This window comes from Ambystoma mexicanum, chromosome 3p, assembly GCF_040938575.1.
Source record: "Ambystoma mexicanum isolate Mex_15411 chromosome 3p, UKY_AmexF1_1, whole genome shotgun sequence".
Classification (NCBI taxonomy): Eukaryota; Metazoa; Chordata; class Amphibia; order Caudata; family Ambystomatidae; genus Ambystoma; species Ambystoma mexicanum.
In genome coordinates, this window is record NC_090925.1 from 219,732,508 (window position 1) to 219,752,983 (window position 20,476).

At 49.2% G+C, this 20,476-nt stretch overlaps 1 long non-coding RNA gene across 1 annotated transcript in view; it reads right to left on the bottom strand.

Annotated features, from left to right (window-relative positions):
* LOC138580283 (uncharacterized) overlaps positions 1–9,909 on the bottom strand; it is a 166,528-nt gene extending 156,619 nt beyond the window's left edge. The window contains exon 1 of the long non-coding RNA XR_011304224.1: positions 9,667–9,909. This is a non-coding gene — a long non-coding RNA (uncharacterized lncRNA). The remainder of the gene's footprint in view (positions 1–9,666) is intronic.
* Between the last annotated feature and the right edge of the window lie 10,567 nt (positions 9,910–20,476).

Consider the following 20,476-nt stretch of genomic DNA (forward strand, 5'->3'; position numbering starts at 1 on the left):
GTACACGTGACACGGCACAAGCCCTGGGAGGGACCCAGACATTACATCCCATGCCAAGTTTAGATTAAACACAACGACTGGTGCAAAACACTTAACGATGTATAATCATTCTTTGATCACATTTAGTACCGGGCAATAGTACAGAAACACAATTAAAAACCCAGCCAGTGGGGCAACGGGCATTGTATACCCTTGAAACACTATTAGTCCAGGAAGATGGTACCCTAATGTCCAATTTTACTGAGTCCAAATTTAGCCTACTGGCAGTTCATAGGATCCCAGCTCCGGGCTAGCAACTTCACTGTGTCCACTTTAAGTGTTTCACCCATACGCAGGAACACGGCTTCACAAAAGTACATCACAGTCTCTGGGCTAGAATGCATCATGTGCGATAGCTCTTCCTTTGCCGAAAGCTAGAGAACCGTTGGATTCATTGGTCGGTTATGGGAGCGGCTGATGGTCGCTTGCGGTCACAGGCCCTGCTCATCTCGTTCCAGGCGGCCACAATGTTCATCTCAGGAGGCAGCAGCCGCTTCCTTGCTGTCCCCGGCAGGAGCCTCACATGTCAGCTGCCTCCATTTCCCTCCCTGAGGCGCGAGCCATTTATTATATGCCGCCAAATGCGGCCGCGGCAGGAGCCTTACTTGATTTGTGCTGCTTTACAATATACAACAATACAGATACATAACGGAGTGCATTACAGAGGTACACAACAGTACAGATGCATAACAGAGCATTTTTGAGAAGTAACAACAGAACAGATATACAGCGGGGTAGGATACATAGGAGCACAGAGGAGGGTTACAGCTGTACCGGTTGGCAGTGGTCAGGGGGCGAGCGGCGTCTAGCGAGTCAGGTGGCGCGAGGGAGATGTGATGTCCTAGGTGTTGAGGAGTTGATCGATGCTGACAGGGGTTTGGCTCCGAAGGTAGGATACATCATGTTTCTTACATAACACAACGCCCCTGCTGCTCACATTTTGCTCTGAAACTAAAAACTGTCATCGGCGAGCCCTCGCGCCTGCGCAAGCGAGAGCGCAAAGCCTGAATCAGAAGGCAGCCACTACGAAGGCCTTTTGACTTCAGCAGCAAGCACTTTAGTGCAGGGAAAAACGGACTCCAGCTCTGCCACTGTCAAACGCTAAGAGCACCCTGCAGCTGCGCCTGTACACTTGAATCGGCTGAAAACAACACAAACCAAATTCAGCAGGAAGGCAGGAAAAGGGGTTAAGTGGGTTGGCTGTGGTATTGTGAGCAGTGGTGAGCGATGGGCAGAGGCGTTGCTAGGGGGAGGCAAAGGGGGTTATAGCCCCTGGTTTTTTGGTTGTAGCCCCGGATAGAATCTCAGGAGTTACAACCAAAAAGGCTAGTTAGCCCCCAGTCCTGACAGTTCCGACATTAGCATAGCCCCGGGTCTTTTCCAGATCTAGCAACACCCCTGGCGATGGGGATGCAGGAGGCTTTAGCTGATTCCAGGGAGCAATGTCAAGAAAAATCAGTTGCTTTCTGCCTGTGTACACCCAGGGGTTGTGCCATGACCATTGATACAGCCCGTCATTTTAAACAAGAGAGAAACTCTGAGCAGATGCCTGCCATTAATCGCCACAGTGTCACTGCTGAGCCCTTTTTGGGTCGCCAGTAAACATTTTGATCGGGAAGCCTAGAGCCTGCTGCCATTAGGCCACGCCTAAAAATAAAGAGGTGTTGACTAGAAGGTTTAGAATGAATCTTAAACCTCTGACAATTGCTTTGGACGCCCCTCCAGACCATCGTTCTTCACCTGCCAAGCCATTACAGAAGGGGAAAGACCATATGCAAATCAGGCTTGGTCCCACCCCTGAAGGAGCAGCCCTCCCCAAACTGCTACATCCTTTCTGCACGAGACCACAAGCATTAATATTATTCCAATTTTGATTGGGGAGCCTGGCACCTGGTGCCATTAGACCATGCCCACACATGCTAGGCCAAGCACTGGTCTCATCAAAGGGAGTTGCAGCCTTTAAAGTCGACCTTTGCAACTGAACCGGCAGGAAGGCTTATTCTGTGTGGGCAGGGGCGATATTAAAGATGTCCCGATGCCCGCCTCCCTTCTTAGCCGCCTTTCAGGGGAGTGGTTCGAACAGCTTGGGGTGCTTTCAGGGTGGGGGAGTTGAGTAATACAGTGACTAAAGTACCACCACGCCCCCACCCACGACAGTCAGCGGTGGTTAAATACTAGTGACATTTAAAAGGTTTGCTGACAGGCAGGCCTGGGTTGACAGGTCTTTCACCCAGTGCACGCGCTTACATGCACTGATTACTAGATGCTTTCACTGTTACATCATCAAATTCAAATAAAGATAAGATTGGTAACCTATTTGGCAGGCTCGTGAAACTGGCGCGCAGCCTGGTAAACTCATGTTCCAAAGTGACAATCATTAAGTGCCAGTGTCTGGAAGAGTAGTTTATTTATTTATTTTGACATGTGTTAAGCACACTTAGCCCGGGGGCGTCTAGGCGCTGGTTACACAGTTATACCATATCACACTACCACGCTTACTCTCTCCCATACACCACCACTCAACTAGAACACAGCGATACTATGACACATTCGGTATAACTGTTCTCATACTAACACCTGCCTCTTACTCCTCAACATCCTAATTAACAACATCCTATCACACGAAACCTGCACTGACTACTTCCAGAACCACCCAACAAGCACCAGCAACTATCAGGCCTATCACACGAACCCTGCACTGACTACTTCCAGAACCACCCAACAAGCACCAGCAACTATCAGGCCTATCACACGAACCCTGCACTGACTACTTCCAATACCACCGAACAAGTACTAGGACCTGTCATAGGCCTATTCTATAAACCACACACTAAAAACTTCCAGAACCACCCAACAAGGACCAGAAACTATCAAGCCTATCACACAAACACAAACCATGCACTGACTTCTTCCAGAACCACCCAACAAGCACCAGGAACTGCCTTCATAGAAAAGTTGCTCACTTTCGAAGGCTGAATGTATTTTCCTTCCGTTTAGATCCATTATCAATGCGTCTACGTGCAACAGCACTACCACATTCACTTACCACCCCTCTTAACACCTTCCCATCTTTCCAAGTTGTTTATTTGAACCCGCTCCACATTCACCCATCCTCTTCCCTTTGCCCTTTACTATTCTTCTTCACCCAAAAGCCTGGCTACTCCTGGTGGGGAACATTTCCCCACACTTGTGACAAGCCTCATCTCTGCAATGCCACCCAAGTGGTGATAAGTGCAGTATAAAAGCTGATTAACATCACACTGCATTGACTCCCGGCGCAATGTCCTAGTTTCCAAGTCAGCTGCAGGAGAGTGCCGGGGATTTTGTAAAATATCTGGGCTGAATTTTAAACGTAGATTGTTGGTGTTTATTTGCCCATACCTGTCACTTCCCAGCAATGGAACTCAGGGCGCCTGATCTGGAATTTAACTAAACTTGAGGCGATAAGAACTAAAATAAGAAATACTGAAACAGAGCATTGTGGAGGGAAAATATGTATCCCAAAACCAAATAGGTACATTTCTAAGCCGCTTCATTAAAAAAGGGCTTGTGTATAGAGAAGGGATTTTTGTTGTTGTTGTTGCAACATATACACTATGCTGAATGCAGCCACATGGCGCTGCCAGCTGCCACTTAGAGATGTCTCACAGTCATTGCTGGACGACTTTCAGATGTCTGCGAATGTCTAACCGCTATCAAAGGGTGTCTCTCTCTGGGTGCAGCATATCTTTCACAGATGTGTTCATGTGAAAGGTCAGAATCTTTCGAGGACGTCTGTCTGGGTGGTATTCGTTTTTGAGAGATGTCTGTGATTGTCGGTCATCTCTGAGAGACCTGTATCTGTACTCGGTCAATAGCCTGAGGAACTAGTGGTTTATGGTGCTTGAGCGCATTTACGAGAGGTCTTTTTTTGAGTATTTAAAATCTCAGAGTTGTCGTTCTATAAATCGAGTTAAGTCTGTGATTGTTGAACGTGTTTGAGCGTTATCTGTCAGACTGAAAAGGTCATGTTCAATGCTGGCATCCTGACAGTATGGTATAAAATGTTGATGGAGCTGAGAAGTTCACCTTTCCACATCAATAGATCAAATTGGGCATGTGTGGCTCGTCCCAGTAAGACCAGAAAGGTAGCTCGAATTCCACCTGCAAGCGACATGGTCCAATCCCAGCTAGACTGCTTAGTGGGTTGATGCCCTTGCTGCAAATACATGCCTGTATATCTACAAGTGATGGGTGTTAATTCCAGTTAAGTAGTTCAGACGGTTAATTCACAAAGGGCCTCATCACAAGTGGGGCGGAGACGTAAAAACGCAGCGGTAACCTTATTACCGCTGCATTACCGCTCCGCCCAACTATGAGTTGGGCAAAAAGATGGAGTCTCACCTCCAGCTCTGAGCTGGTGGTAAATCTGCTGACTTTTCACCAATTTTTGGGGCAATTACCACAGCAATTTTAGCACTGCAGTAATTGCGCCGAAAAGGCACTATTGAGGACGTACCACCCCACCACAGTTTGGGATCTGGCGCTAATAGCGCCGGACCGAGTTGTGTTAACGCTAATAGCATTTGGCAGCAGCCCGACGGATTTATCGCTGGGATACCGCCCACTCGTGATGAGTGCCGGAAGACTGCCTGGGTTACTGCTCTGTGTGATTATGAGGTGTGTGGTATCGAAAGCACGCGGTATTCCAAAGGATACCATCTGCTGTAAATTCCACCTGTACAGACAGCCCCATAAAATACCTCCAGTTTTTACCTTAGATGCAAGTAAACATTTCATAAACTGCCCAGAAGTTTTCAAACATCATTTTCCTGCTGTGACCGGAGGCACACTAGCTAGGAATAAAATGTCATGCTTGAGGACATCCAAGGATGGTGAGAAAGGGCATCCTCCTCTCACGCCGGTTGGCATGCAATGCACAAAATTGGCAGGCATGACCCTTTCGTACATTTACATTTTGTATGCCGTAGCAATGTAATCTGCTAGTGTACACAATCCATTTCCGTCCTCAAAATAAGGGGGAAATAAAAGAATGCATGCGTATTTACAGAAATCCACGCTGATTATCACCATCCCTGCACTTTTCTCACAAGTAGGCAGTCTTCCAGAAATTCCACATGCATTAACAGTAATTACCGCATGTTGTCATTTCATTTAGAAATCCACCTTAGTCATAATGATACCCATAAGGGCCCAATTTCAAGTTTGGCTGCAATGGTAAGACATACAGGCCCTGATTCATGGAATTAATTTCTTGGCAAATTGGGACTTTACGCGCCAAACCACGCTCGGAACCCCTTAATGGAATCGACTACGGAGGACTTCACAGGGATTTGTGTGGAGTTTGTGCCCACCCGGTATGTCTCTGCGAGTGGTTGAGCGCCTTGTGCGAGAATCCTTGCAGAGTGTGGGCCGGGCCTATGGAGAGACCCAAATAGGGGACAGAACATACAGAATGAAAATGTGGGCGTGTTGAGGGACGGTCCACGGCTAAGCAATCGTTCACCTACAAATGCAAATACAACCATATTCATGGGGAAAAGCATGCGCAAACCCTGTGATCCATCCGCCACATAATAGCAGGTGTAAAGTTCAGCAGGCATAGGAATCAATGCGAATAAAGCATGCAATGCACACCAACACAACATCTAAAGCCGGGATGAATACAGCAATAGTAGGAGCTATCGTGCATGGACACTGCAGGAGGAGAAGTATGCCCAGGGCCTGGATATTCACACCACGCACCATGCTGTTTGGCATGCTGGATGACCAGGTACATGCTAGGTACAGCTCACCCCCCCATGTAATCCTAGACCTTGCCAGGGAGTGGGAAGATGGCTTAGCATCACCCACCATCCGCTCCCAGGCCCTTACCCCCCTAGAAGATTTGCTGACTGCATTGCATTTCATAGCAACTAGGTCCTTCCAGCGAACCACCGCAATAGTTGGAATATCGCAGGCCACCCAATCCTGCTGTCTATGCCAAGTATTGTCATGCATAACAGCACACGCGTGTGTGTGCAGACAAATATATATGGCCCGAACACTGGCAGGAATTGTACGCAGTAGCACACATTCCACGTGTACTAGGTGCAATTGACTGCACACATGTTGCACTACACCACCCTCCCCCGTTTGATGGAGAACATTTCCCGGAATCAAAAGCACTGGCACTATTAATGTGCAGATAGAGTGTGATGCCAATAGAATCATCATGGAAGTGTATGGCAATTTTCCAAGCAGGACACCTGACAGCTACATCTTGAGCCAATCACCACTGCACCGGGCCCGGGCATCTGGAAAACATGGCTCATCAGTGAGTATGAACTGTTTGCACATGCATGCACTTGACACACTGAACAATAGACCCTGACAACAAATGACAGTGACAACCATGTCCACATTTATAGGGGACAGTGCCTACCCGCTGTCAACATTCATGATAACACCAATACAGAATCCCACAACCCCAGCTGGGGTGAGATATAATACAGCACATGTAGCCAGTAGGGCCATAGTGGAGCGCACATTTGGAGTGCTGAAGTCACGGTTCCGCTCCCTTGACCACTCTGGTGTGGTGTTGCTATATGCATGTGTACTACACAATGTTGCCACATGGTGTGGCGTACCCATGGAAATGTACGTGGGACACTGCCCACAGACACCACCCTTCCTCCTGACTGGTCAAAGGGCAAGTAGAGAGGCTGACAGCTGGTGCAATCATACTTCACCTAAAAACCTGCCCCTGCTGAGCACACACATTGAGGCCACATCCCAGGTGCCATTCAATGATGAATTGGGGCCTATCTTCTGTGCCCATAAAAACACCCTGAGATTGTGTCTCTGGGAGAGCCAAATGGTGTGCGTCCATGAGACATAAAACAACATGCGCAAACAGAGCCCCAGATAAGATTTGTAAGTGGGAGTATTCCACTCCCACTTTGCAAAGTTGGGATTGAAATGGTTTCGGAGGCATACAAACTGTGAATACAAATCACAAATGTGATAAATACATAAACAAGTACAAATATTTTTGAACAGAAAAATCCATCAACTTCGCAACATTCAAAGCCTAGCACCTAATCATTCATGGCCATCAAATGCTACTTGTTTACTTCTTCCAATCAGCCAGTCAAAATACTATTGTACACCTGTGGGACTACGTGTAAAACAGGCTGAAACCTATCCATGTTGTTGTGAGTTTGAAAGCAGGGGCGCTAGATTCAACATGTCTTATACATACTTGAATAGGGAGCATTTGAACTTCATATTCAAATTTCCATTGAGTATGAGCCAATTTGTAAGTCAGCAAAAGTGGTTGATACACCCCCTACTCTGTATGGGTGTGCACAAATCACCAACAAAGTCATAGCAACTTGAACCAACAGTGTCCATGTAGTACACTCAAAAGCACACAGCACAAGCACCAAAGTCCCTGACCTCCGTCACATGGACAACAACAACTGTCCTGCATGTAGACACCAAATTACACACACGAGAGCATAGGTAGGAAGGCATAGTACAAAATAGAAGTGATCAGCCAAGACATGTGAGGACCGTCCTGGACCGTGTGTTCCACAACAATAAACAGGTTGAGTGGGCAACCCATTCCCTGACAAAAACTATGCTCACAATACACAGTCACATCAAAGCAGTCATGTAGAACCAGAAAAAGTGCACTGCAAGAACTATGCACATCTCACCTCACACCTTATCTCTTGTGAGCCTGCACCAGCCGGACCCTGGAATCCATGGAAGTCCCCCCCTGCAGGCCTGGAAACCACCCAACCCAGGTGCTGTGTTATATAAACGCATACAGCAGCAACTTCCCCTTCAAATTCAGCAAACATCCCCCCCTACAGAATGCCTCTGTAGAGAAATACAACTCAATGGTAGGGCAGGCAACCCAATTACACAGCAACATGTGCCCTCCTGAGTGACATTCAACAACTGCAAATAAGAACTCACCAGCCACCCATCACCATGTGTCCCTGCACCCATGCACCGGATACGCCCACCTCACGCCAGTGTAACATGAATACCCACACAGTGACACCTTATCCACCCACAACACCAACACTGCCCCCCCACGTCTCCCCCTGCGTGCCATGCAGTGAAAGAGAACTACCTATTATCATGGTGATGGGACATTCAGAACACTCCGATCCGGCCACAGTCAGTATGGCACTGAGAGTACTCCCAAAAAGAGACCACTGAGAGGTTGGAATCCCAGGATCATCTTGGAAGTGCTCCCATTGCCACGACATGGCATCCCCTGATTAACGTGGCAGTGAGACAGTGCAGTAAACACTGGCAGGGGAGCTGATGATGTAACGTCCAAGATGACGTGATGGAAAAATATCACCAATTGCACACAAGACTGGGGGGAATCATTCCAAGTATGCCAGTCCAGGAAGAACAGTGCCGGTAAGCTTACTGGCACCATTGTTTCTGGACCGGCATACTAGGAGTCTGCCTGCCAGAGCCTCTGTGCCTGACAAGGCAGACCCTGCCGGACACAGCGGCCATGGTAGGCAGACCATCATGGAAGCAATGGCACCGTTAATAACTATCCTATGGGACTCCATGGGAATGGGGACGTAGAATTTACTGGCGCCTGACTTTCCGGAATGTCGGGGGTTGTAATTCCCCGTGTTTCCGGCAAGTCCAGCGCCGGTAAATATTTACAGGTCTGACAGCAACCTGCCGGTATCACCGGCACAGTTACCGCCGGACTCGTAATGAGCCCCAGGATCTGTCAAAAGGCAGCCCTTCACAGCTGCAGCTTTCATACTGGAGGGAAGTCATTGAGGCAACTGGCATCAAAGCGACAAGGAAACATGAGAAAGCAGTGAGAAACAGAGACCATGGACACTGCCACTCAAAAGGGAGCAGGCAACAGGAAAGAGGAAGGAAAGGCAGACTTCACCGGGACTGGATTCAATTGGGTCCAATGTGATTTGAACGGAAGGGAGCATTGAGATGCACTCAGCAGCTGTCAACAGACCTCAAGAAATCTGCCCGGGTACCGTGCACGGTACATGTTCACCATGGCAAACAACAACCCCTGGCCAATGGTGCATGCCTGCTGTCTGTGGAGAACATGGCATCCCAAAAAAAAAATTGGCCAGCAATGATGTTCTGTGAGTGGATTTTTCTTGGGCAGCACCCCCGGAAGGGGAAGAAGGACCAAGATTGGACTGCCTCTGTGGGTAGACATGACTATCAAACAATCATTGTATGGGATGCCACGTGGCAGGGAAGACACATGTGAAAGTTGCATGGAAACACTCACCATCACTAGCATCACCATGTGTCAGAGCACACAAACAGCCAGGCCTGCCACCATCATGACAACTTACCAACAAAGGCCATATGGTGACAGATTCCCTCACAACTATGAGCATGCAACCAGTGCCGCCCTGATTGTCTTGAGGGGAAGTTGAAAATATAATATCCAGTCTTAAACCATCTAGATGCCAGGGAGACATTTGCCCTGCTAACATCATCAAAGAAGCAGCGAAATAACTAGCACCCATCATCACTACATTCATAAATTCTTCATTTTAATCTAGCATGGTCCAAACCAACCAGATCGATGGCCACAGAGTCTGTATGCGCACTCACCTGTGATGCATTGAGTTGCTCAGAGAGTGTCTCCCTGAAGGCATCCATCTCCTCCTGGATCAGTGTCCTTGTGGTTGAAAGTTCTTCATGGATTGAAGTCCTCATGGCCTGCATCTCACGTCTCGGGGCCTGTGTGCCCCAGCATCTGCATGCAGAGACTCCTGCTGACACCCCAGATCCCGTACCTGGATGTTTGCCTCCATGCACAGTCTGTGGGAGCGGCATGAGGAACGCATGACCTGCAGCTGCTGCTCTAAGAAGCCGTAGAAAGCATTGTAAAAAAAGAGGAATTGGAGAAAATGCTGAATTCAGCATGGGAAAAATACATTAAAAACAAAAATGTCGAATAAGGGCGGCATGTGAGAGGGGGTGTACTGTCAGGGGGCTGCCTGGGAGTAGTATCAGGTGTGGGGTAGTGTATGGAGGAGGGTGTACTGTCAGAGGGCTTCCTGGGGGTAGTGTCAGAGGTGAGGGCGGTGTGGGCAGGTGGTGTACTGTCAGGGGGCTGCCTGGGAGTATTATCAGGTGTGGGGTAGTGTGAGGAGGAGGGTGTACTGTCAGGGGAATGCCTGCGGTTAGTGTCATAGGTGAGGGTGGTGTGGGGAGGGGGTGTACTGTCAGGGGCTGCCTGGTGGTAGTATCAGTGGTGAGTGGTGCTGGTGGGTGGTGTCTGGATTTGAGGGAGCTGCCTGGGGTAGTGTCAGAGGTGAGGGGAGCTGGTGGGTGTTGTCTGGATTTGAGGGAGCTGCCTAGGGTAGTGTCAGAGGTGAGGGGGGCTGGTGTCTGGACTTGAGTGGGCTGCCTGCGGTAGTGTCAGAGGTGAGGGCGTTGTGGGGATGGGAGTGTACTGTCAGGGGCTGCCTGCGGTAGTATCGGAGGTGAGGGCTGGTGGGTGGTGTCTGGACTTGAGGGGTTGATGTGCAGTAGGGGTATATCCCAGTGGTTTAGAGCGGAGGACTCACAGTTTTGCAGGGGTGCAGCCTTTGCTTACGAGGGAGTTTGCGTGTGTTTGCAGGGGTGCAGCCTTGTCTTACGAGGGAGCTTGCAAGTTTTCCCAGGGGTGCAGCCTTGACTTATGAGGAGGCTCTTGTGTTTTCACAGGGGCGCAGCCTTGACTTACGAGGGAGCTTGTGCATTTTCGCAGGGATGCCACCTTGACTTACGAGGGAGATCACGCATTTTCACATGGGTGCCGCCTTGACTTACGAGGGAGCTTGCATGTTTTGGCAGGGGTACCGCCTTGACTTATGAGGGTGCTCTTGCGTTTTCATAGGGGTACCACCTTGACTTTTGAGGGAGCTTGCGCGTTTTCACAGGGGTCCCACCTTGACTTACGAGGTAGCTTGCATGTTTTCTCAAGGGTGCCACCTAGATTTGCGAGGGTGCTCTTGCGCTTTCGGAGGGGTGAAGCCTTGACTTATAAGGGAGCTTGCACATATTCACAGGGGTGCTGGATGGTGGGTAAGCGGTGTATGCAGGGGTTTGCACTTAGGTTGGGAAATGGCTTCATTTTTGGTTTGCATGGGAGCGTGTTGTGGGCATTCCTGGTACAGCTCGAGCATGCAGAGGTAAGTTTGCACGTAGGGCGCAGAGGGTCGTTCTCGGCATGCAAGCTTTGGGCTCAATGTGCCTTTTTTCGATAAATCAGGCCCATAGTATTTTTGAATACTGGAATTTTCACCACTCTGCCAAATTCCAAATTTCAGAAGTGAACCTCATCCCTTATGCCTACTTTTGTGTAGTAGTGATTACCACCACAGATAAAGCATTGCCGATTACCATAAGCCTGAATCAGTCATAGTACGGGGGAAGTGCTGCAAGCATGCAGGAGTGGTCAATGCCACGCCTTTCGCCCCCAGACCCTCGCTGCATATATATATATGCCATGCACATAAAACAAAGGACCCATGACCAGTTAAGGTAGAACGGTTAGGCCATAAGCTTTATTACACAAGGAGATACTCATAAAAAAAACCAACAGGATAAGAAACCAGAAATGGTAAAAGCTTTTTGAGGAACATGGGATCAGGTGAGCGGGGACCCTGCTCCATCATAGGGCCAACTCGAGGCTGATCCCTCCCGCTCTGAGTAAATCTTATGACTTAATATGCACAGCATTGAACTGTGCCATTATTTCCATTTTTAGATCTTTCCTTAGACATTTTGACCAGGTATGGACATATATTCCTTGTCCCTTTTTGGGAGGGATGGGTGGGTTTTTCTAGGGACTTCATATGCTTTGCCTTGGTGCAGCGCTAGCAACGCTAAGAGGTAAGAATAGTGGATGGCTTGTTTCGCCTTCTCCTGATATAGGCCTAGAATGGCCTGAGGGCAGAAAGACACCTTGTTTCATGTGATGGATGACCGGTGACCCCAATCCGTCCAGTTGGTGGAAGTGCTTTGGTCTTTTGCTGTAAAGGGCTGGGAACACCCCCTCACCCCCCCTTGTCAGGTAAGTGTTATCCCCCCAACCCCCTTCCTCTGGGACTGGGCACACGGTAGTCTGGGACTGTCCTTTGTTCCTTGCTGTTCGCCTCCCAGCACACCTGCACACCTTGGTGGAAAAGGAAACTTGCCTCTTCCTCTCTTTGACTTCCCTCTCTTCTTTCTTCTCTTTTCTTCTTAGAGTTCCACCACCTAATTTTACTTTTACCCTGTCGACCTGTCGGATTGTGTGGAGACACGAAATAACTGAAATTCTGAAAGTTATGGTTTGATTTGGATTTGGATTTCATGCTTTTGTGGCCTTCTTCTCTTTCTGTCTTTCTGTCTATCTTCAGATTTTGTAAAAATCTATTCGATTAAATACAAATTCTAGGATCTCCCATACTTCACTTGGTACTGCTTTGCTCAGCGACCTCTGCCTGGGGTTTTAAGGCTCTGAAAGTTTGAAACTGAAAACGCGACAGTGCGTCAGCAGCGTCATTCTCCTTGCCGGCAATAGGCCGTGCTTTTATTACAATGTTGCACTTCAGGGTAAGTTGCTTATTTCCCTTACTACCTTTAGTACTAGATTGCAGGACGTGGACCCCTTGTTTAGGACGTGCACCACTGCCATGTTGTCGGACCAAGTGGCTAATTCAGTGTTGATCAGGGTGTCAGCCCATATGCAGATCGCCCCCCATAAGGGGAATATTTCAAGCAAAGTGATATTTTTGGTCTAGCCCCGTTCTCGACAAAGGGTCGGCTAGTGGCCTGAGCTCCATTTGTCACTGAAACATATTCCAAACCCCTTCCCCACTGAATCGTCCGTAAACAGTACTGTTTTGTTGATGTCATTCACTGGCGTGCATCATATCACTTTACCAACGTTTTTAAGAAAGTCCTCCCATACTCCTAAATCCTTCTGTTGTGTTGCCTAGTCTTATGTGGTTGGGCTTCCTGTTGCCCTCTCATTTTAATTTCTGACCCGACCCATGGCATCACCTTTGTTGTAAAGTTTAGTTTGCCTGCTAGTGACTGTATTTCTTTTAATGTCGCTTTATTTCTGCTTGGGATTTTTGTTGTTGTTTCCAGCAAGTCAGACATCTTTTCCTCTGGTATCCGACATTCTCCCTTCTGAGAGTCAATTCCTATTCCTAGGAAGGACAAAACCTATGTAGCAGCTACTGTTCTGTGGCTAGCCAGTTGGATCCCTAACCCTGCCATTATTTCCCTGAATTTATTAAGCGCTGTGGTGCACAGCTTGGACCCTTCTGGTCCTGTGAAGAAAAAATCATCTAGGTAATGTATGGCTAGCACTCCTGGCAGTGTCTTTTGTAGGATCCACTGTATGAAGAAACTTACTTGTTCAAAATATGCGCATGAAATTTCACAACCCATAGGAAGGCATTTAACAAAATGAAACTTTTGGTCGAAGTGGAAACAGTCAGAGCCACGTGAAGGTGCTCTCATGTACTGGCAGTAGCCTAAAAGCTGACTGAATGTCTGCTTTAGCCTTCAATGCATTCCTACCCATCAGCCTTACTATGTCAACTGCATCCTGGAAGCTGCTGTAAGAGACTGCTGCTTCTGTGGCCTCGATACCATCATTCACTGAGCTGCCCGGGGGCAGGATAGGTGGTGGATGAGTCTGAATTCCCCTACTTCTTTCTTGGGAACCAGCCCTAATGGCGAGCATTTGAACTCTTAGAAAGGGGGTTTGTCAAATGGACCCTCGATTTTGCCTAGTACTAACACTTTCTTTGTTTTTATCTAATTATTTCTGGGTGGGCAATGCAGGATTTCAGTTTACTGGGGATATGTTGTGAGCCAATCATGGGATGTTAAAGCCTTCCCTGAAACCTTTCTCTATGAATTCCTTTGTTGCGTCATCTGCGTAGCGTTGCAAACATTGTTTCAACTTACCCAGCTTAACTGAGGATGGCCGCAGTTTAAATTTAATGGGTGTTCTTTCCCTCAGTACTTTTGTGGCCTGCACAGGAGGCCATGTTCTTATTGCACTTCCCACTGCCATGCTCTCCCCTACATGTGCTACATTGGTACTTGAATGTGCACTCCTTGCCCCCTTACCCCAACTGCAGAAAACTTTCTCAAAATTCCAACAGTACGCTGTGGTGTTACCCCTTGGGACCCCCTGGGTTATGTGAGGCTGCATAGCTGTGGGCCGGTTGGCTGAATATATGCCCCCCCGGAGCAGATTTCTGAAAGGGGTGTCTGGACCTGTTCAGGGGTGAAGTACCTCTTTGCATATTGCGCTATCTTGAGGCCCCTCCCTTCTGGCCCTCAAACTCATTCCCCTGCTTGTTGCTATGTGTACTTTGCAGGGGATTTTCTTTCAACATGTTCCAACACGTATAACTTTGAATCCTCCTCTTTCCATCCTATATCTGGGAATTTCTGCATTTATTTCCTAAATTCCTTGTCATAATTTAGCCAGGCTTCCCCCCCAAATGTATTATATATTTGCAGGATCCTATAGTGGCAGGCAATTAGCGCCATGCCTTCCTCTGATAATATTTCTAGAATTATTGTGGACAGAATGTGAAAAGCTACTTCCCAATTTTGCAAGTTCTTCTCCACTCTATGTCTCTTTGCTCTCTCTTTCTCTTCCTACTTTCTGTCTTTCTTTACTATGTCATACCCCATTTCTTTGTATTTCAGCAATGAGAATATTTCAATAAATTGTTTTGTCCAGATCATTCTTTTCATTTTAGTTTCAATATGCCAAGCAGTTGTCTTTTTTATATTTTGCTAATATTTTTGCCTGCTATCCTTATTTGGTGCTGGTGGTACCGGTTTTCTCGTTACTGCTGCTTGGTCCCACCCATGCCGCCTCTTCTTCTTTTTCTCAAGCCTTGTGCCCCCTACCTTATGCCATTTTAACAATTGTTCCAATATTGCCCACACGTCCGGCTGCACAGTACCTTTTTTTTCCTTTATTTTCTTTCCTGAGCAGTCCTTCGTTGTTGATGGCATGCTGCGCACATCCTGGTGCCTCTTCTTTCTCGCCTGGACCTTGTGTTCTGCTTGGACCTCTTCTTCCTCATCGTCACTTTCTGCCCTGTTGTTTGCCTCGCCGTTACGCTGCCCGCAGTGATCTCTGCCATCTTCTTTCGGACTGTATCCATGCCTTGGTTCGCTTCCACCTCCAGCCCATTCCAGGAGTAGCTTCTCCTTTAGGCTGAGCATGTCCGTCATCCTGTGGCTTTATGACCGCTTTTCGTTGCTCTGTGGTGCTGTCTGTGCCTATTGTAAACTGGCAGCTTTCAGCGGCTTGCCAGTGCCTAAGCGCTGATGATGCTGCAGAAGTTCCTTTAATATCAGCTGTTCAAATCAGCTGAACTTGCTTGCTCGCCGGTGGTTTGGTTACAAAAACGTAACCGTTCTGTAATTCCCTCTGGAACATTAACTGCCCTCTTGGAGATCTGAAAGCATAGCCACTTTCCTCCTCTTGCAGTGTTCGCCGTGCCCAGTGCGGAGCAGCCTTTTTTTCAGGTAGACTGTTTATTCTTGTGCCATTTGTGACCCAAATGCACACACGCTTTCCTTTGCCTGTTGCTGTCCATGTGCGGCAAGCCTTCCGGTGCAGCTCGCTGAAGCCGCAAGGGCTGTGTTATGTATGCCTTACGTCCCGCAAGCACGGTGACGTAAAGGGGCCTGTAAATAAAGGGGCCGCCCTGCCACGAGCAAGGCAGTTCCGGCCGTGATCAGTACTATGCGTGCAGGTGTGTGTTATTGCTCTCCCCCAGCTGGGCCTTCCACGTGGGGCCTCATACATTCTCCCTTACGCCAGCACACCAGCAAGAGAGAATCTAAAACTGGTGACAAGGGACACACTGAACAAGCATCACGTGCGTAAGCTATAACTCAGCCTACAAGCCCTCGACACAGGAACATTTTTGGAACCACGGTGGGGGGCCCATCCCCCACCCAGAAAAAAAAAGTTTTCTTTTTCCTGCTATCCTGTACCTCATCTCCTCATACAACCTCATCTCCTCATACAACGACCCAACATACAAAGACTGCTAAACATTGCACATTCTGAACAGATGTGAACCTGGGGCCTGCCCAGAGACCTATCATCAGGCCAGGAAACACAGGAAGCGACACTGCACTGCACACAACAGAGGAGAACCACTGGGTACATCGACGCCCCATCAACGAAAGGATCACGAAGGTGAGGAGTTTTTTCACTGCACAAGCACGTTAACTGTGGCAACCCCAATATCAGAACAACATGGCGACTGGCCTGTCCACACCCAGACCCAGCACGTCGTCGAGAATTGCAGCATCACTATCACCCGCAACACCATCCCTTCGTCCGCATGGTGGAACAACAATGGCGTTGGGACCTTTCGACCCGTACACCGACCCATCGGCAGTGGGCCCCCGCTGGCTATTGTGGATCCAGAAGTTCAAAATGGCGATTGACTGTAAAGACATCACAATGCCCAGGAAAATGAGGTCACACCTCCTGCTCAACGTGGGTGACGACGTCCTGCGAACTATCGGGTGACGCCCCACAGCACCACGGGGCTACCATCGGCAGATATCATGTATGGAACAGTGTTAAAGTCATCCGTTCCACACCACCCAAACAGGAGCACAGACACCTACGACAGCAATCGCACCCAACGTAGGAGAATAACTGCAAATGAACGCATGAGCATCAGGAGGCATGCACGTTACTCAGAATACCAAGTCAGTGACCAGGTGTTGGTGGTCCGAAATCCCACGAAGACCAAGCTTGAAACACAATATGACCTGGTCCCCTGGACTGTAACCCAAAGACAGGGAACAATGGTGACGGCAGCACGAGGGCACCACCTGATCACCAGGAATGCCTCATGGTTCAAGAGGGTGCCACGACAAATGCGGACTGGCAGCTCTCGGAGGAAGCGGAGCCGCCGCTGGCGGATGAGAACCACCAACTTGTGGGAGAGTCGACTTGGAGGCACGAGGCAGACAAACCACCGGATGAACCGTCCCCAAATGAGGAAGGTGAGCCACAATGGGACACAGGTCTGGGGACAGCCCCTAGACGAGGGCATTGTGCCTTAAGAACAGCACTGAGAGCCCCGGAAAGGTTAAAAGCCTATGAATGGTGAAGTGACATTGGAGGGAGGACAAAACCTGTACTGGACTAGAGTGCACCGTAGAGTTAAATTGTTGTTGGTTTACACAGTTACGTAGAGTATGCATTATTGCAATTTGTTGGAAAAAAGGAGGAATGTTATGTACACCTTACGTCCCATGAGCGAGGTGACGATAGGTGCCTGTAAATAAAGGGCCTGCCGCGCCACGAGCGAGGCAGTTCCGGGCACGACCAGTACTACACGTGCATGTGTGTGTTAATGCTCTCCCCCAGCCGGGCCTTCCACGTGGGGCCTCATACATTGTCCCTTCCGCCGGCGCACCTGCAAGGATAATCTAACATGCTGGAGGAGAGTCAGGAGACTTCTTTGCTCGCTGTGCTGTTTCTGGAGTCAGTGCCACCAATGCTCTGGACTCGCTCTACACGCTTTACAGGCAGTCCGCTCCCCACCTGAACTTGCGGCAGCACCCATGCTCTTCGTGCTGTGTGCGTACGACTCCTAGCATGGAAGGCGCTTGGGAGGAAGAAATGGGACACTTTGCCACTGCTCCCCGATCCGGAAATTGGACAAAACAGCTGGACACTTTGTTTTTCTCTGTACTTCGTGTGCCTTGCCTTGGTGCAGCGCTAGCAACGCTGAGAGGCAAAAATTGTGGAGGAATTGTTTCGCCTTCTCCTGATATAGGCCTAGAATGGCCTGAGGGCAGAAAGACACCTCGTTTCGCATGACGGATGACCGGTGGCCCCAACCCGTCCAGTTGGTGGCCGTCCTTTGTTTTTTTGTTGTACGGTGCTGGTACCCCCCTTGTCAGGTAAGTGTTATCTGCCTCAGCCTCTTCCTCCGGGACTGGGCGCCCCTTAGTCTGGGGTTGTCCTTTGTTCCTTGTTGTTCGCCTCCCTGCACGCCTTGCTGGAAAAAAAACGTGCCCTTTTGACCTCCCTGTTTCCTTACATGATGAAGAGGTGCCATTCCTCCCATCATGTCTACCTCCCAGCGTGTGCTTCTGGTTTTACTACCTCTGGGTCAGAGTGTAACATGCTGTAATAGGAAATCTCCATGGAGACATACTGGAGTGCAGAATGCGAAATAACGGAAGTGTATGCATGGCTCACAATCATGCCCAGAGACTCGTGATCCGGCCCTTGGCATCTCTGATAGTCATCGGACCCCTTTTTCAACCTTTGACTCACTCCATTGTTTAAGCGTGACTCGGGACACACTCTGTATCGGTTTCTGCCAGTCACACTGTTATCGGGCGAGGGCAACCCCCACGTGAATAAACCCAAAAATGAATCAGCACTCACAAACACGTAGGGAGTCACCTGCCTGAGCCTGCGGCTGTGAGGTGAGTCAGCACTCGGAGAAATGAGGAAGAGTGCGGAAGTTTCCCGCTAACCGGAAAGTCAGAGAATCACCGCAGGCCGGGCAGGCAGGAGTCCCCGAGATGTGGCAAGTCGAGTACAAAAGCTGGGCAAAGTCGCCTCGAGTAATGTGCGCCATTCCCTGTTCATGTTTGTTCAATGTTACTATCTTCCGGGAACTGATTGGAAGGCGTGGCCGTGGGTGCTGTAGCATAATTTTCCACACGGTTGCAAAGGAAACAAACTGGAAAACTATTCCCAAAGGGCAAATGTGCTGAACGGCACCCCGCATGATCAAAGAAGCCCCCCTCCCCCGCCCCCACGGTGGTCAGTCTGCGGTCTCGGAGGGCTTTTTCTGCACATGATGGGGCAGGACAGAACCTGTCACAGAGATATGTGCGTAACCTGCATGCGCACCGCACACGATATGGCAACAAGATGGGGGAGGGGAAAATGCGCGGCTGCAAAGATGCGTGCGTACCCTGCTGCACTGCAGGGTCTACGCATGCGCCACATGGCCGACTGAAGGCGAGCAAGGGGGCCCATTTCAAAATATTGCATGTGCCCTTCCTCTTCCTCGAGGGCATAGCATTGGGGTTGATGGGTTAATACAAAAAGGGGGGGGGGGGCTTACTGTTTTTGTTATAAGTCCTCATTGGTGTTTGGGCAGCTGTATCGTTAGGAGGGCAGACTTGTGTTTCCCGAGTCGCATGAAAGGATGCGCTGCTCACCATAACGACTAGAGGAGCTTTATTCAAGCCACCCATATGTATGTCACTGCGCCCTCCAGCAACTCACACCCTTGGCAGGGCTCCAGTTCCAGAAGCCCCACACGGCTTGGAACTCAGGTAAATTACTATGCAGCGTTGAATGTAATTGTAAACATGAAAGCATAACGACATCACCCGGCACCCCCACCCCACCTCCCATTGGGTCCACATACTGCACACCCTCTATGCTAAAAAGTCCAAACTAAATAAAAACATGCTAAGGATATTGTTGTAAGCTATCATATGCCCCAGGCCGCCCCACACAGCACGCACGCACACAGTGGAAGAACGCACCAACACATCTGCTCGGTATGCGGTCCCGGCGGCAACTGCCGTCTCAGTCCTTGTTTATTAAATTGCGCATGCGCGAGCCGGAACGAGGCTTGCGCATGTGTACAAACACATTACGCTGCGTAACATCCCTTCTTTTCTTTAAACAAGAAAAACAACAACATGATAACATTATAACAACTCAACATGAGTTAGCTCGCGCTGCTCTGGACCACTCTAAACTTCAGGGTCCATGACATAGTCTCAAAATCGAGCCTGCTGCTGTCGCGCTTCTCTGCTCGGGTACCTCCTGCTACTCCCTGGGGTCGGCAGTGGCATTTCTCCTGGTGTCGGGCCCTCTTCCCCACTTGGTGTCTCCAGTGGCGGGAGCCTCTCTGGGACTGACTGCTCGGGCGTCTCTGGTGGGCCAGCTGGTGGGCTCGCCTTGAGTTTCTTGAAATAAGATACCTTTCTGGTCACCGTCCCTCGTACCTTTGCTGCAGTCACCATGGACCCTTTCACATGAGTTACTCCGAGGGTTGTGGTTCATAGGTGAGGGACATTTTCCCTTCGGGATGTCTGTTCCTGATCAGCACTGTGTCACCTACCAAGATGTCCTTCTCCTGGAGGTTCCTCCGCTCGCTCTCCTGTTCATTCCTCGCACGTCGCTCCTGCCAGACGTGTTCGTTGTCAAATACCCCGGGTGCCCTTCCTTCCACCTCCGGTAGCAGCCGTCTGGGGCAGTGTTTGAACAAGGCCTCCGCTGGTACAACACCTGTGGACTGGTGCGGGGTCGTCCTGTACTCTCTCAGAAACTCGAACAGGTTATGTCATAACTCCCCTCGCCCATTCAAAGAAATTCAAAAGATTT